Genomic DNA, 1,451 nt, shown 5'->3' with positions numbered 1-1,451 from the left:
TCCCCCCCCCCCCAACCCCCAACCATCAATGTTAAAAAGTCCCCTAAACCCACAAAAGAAATTTATTTTACAGGTATTCCAATTCCCAAGCCCAGCTTTCAGCTCATAACAACCTAAAAATTAAAAAACTAAGATCTTTTCGAGGTTTTAAACAAATCTTATCAAATCTAAAAGTATGAAATCACATGTGATGATAGAAACAAAAGAAGATAATTATTTCACTGTTCAATCCATATTGATTCACAATAAAAGCTTATGACTTGTATTTTTTTTCTTTCTAATAGCATGCGGAAAAAGTCCAGTTGTCAACCTCTCATATCAATCTCAGATCAATGAATCTGTGTTACCTTTGATTCCGTTAAAAGCAATGCTTTCAATATGCTATCAAACAATAAAACTTTTTAATCGAATATATAAAACTATAAAACTAACGAAAAAAATAGAGATCGTCTTTTCTTTTTGAGAAGAAAATGATTCATTAAACTATCTATGAGTTCATGATCACAGAGGGACCTTCCAGCAATTTACTGATGATGATGATGATGATGATGATGATGATGCTTTTTATATAACATAAAATCTCTTTGTTTAAATTATTTCAACATGAAAGAAGTTTCTAATAGATATTTAGCATTTCTTAGAGGCGTAGCAATTGCCTAGCCGAGATGCCTGAAAAGAGACACAACCCCCCCCCCTCCCCCCCCTTTTTGTGTGTGACGTAAACGATGCATATGTTCTTGTAAGGCTGCAAATTCTTGCTAACCATAACTGGTGCTGATGTGTTTTAGGGTCAGACTGACGACTAAATTTTTCATGAAGAAACTAACTTCGATTCCTTTTTGGTGATATTTGTAGCATCCAAAAACATCAAGCAAAGTTGTAGGAAGCTATGTCATGGATGACTAGAAAAGCCCAGCACACTTGTTTGAGGCACAAGAAATCTATTCACAGCCACCAGAGGCTATAACAGTAGCTTTTAAATTGATGTATGATTGTCAAAGCTGGATCACCTCGTGGCCTCATGCTTGCTTATTAAACTAATTGTATGGTGTTTTCTTCTTGCACTTTGGAAGTGTCGTGCTAATAACTTTTTAAAGTATTTTTTATTTATAAATATATTAAAATAATATTTTTTTACTTTTTAAAAATTATTTAAAAACATCAAAAATATATTAATTTAAAAAATATATATAATTAATTTAATTTTTTTAAAAAATATTTTTGAAATGTAAAAACAAATAGGACCTAATTAAATCAAAGAATTTATTTAGCTAAATAATTCTGAGATCATACTATGGGTTAATTAAAGGTTGTAAGTGCTTAATTGCTAAGTTAACTTGCGAATTTGTTCTTTATAATAATCAAGTGAACTTGTAAATTAACATGGTGGTGTATGAGATTTTTTATTTCGATATAAAAAAATAAAATTTATGTTAATTTATATCAAAATG

This window comes from Populus euphratica, unplaced genomic scaffold (assembly GCF_000495115.2).
Source record: "Populus euphratica unplaced genomic scaffold, PopEup_1.0 scaffold75.1, whole genome shotgun sequence".
NCBI classification, from domain to species: Eukaryota; Viridiplantae; Streptophyta; class Magnoliopsida; order Malpighiales; family Salicaceae; genus Populus; species Populus euphratica.
The sequence above is the reverse complement of the archived record's forward strand: the minus strand, read 5'-3'. Positions refer to the sequence as shown.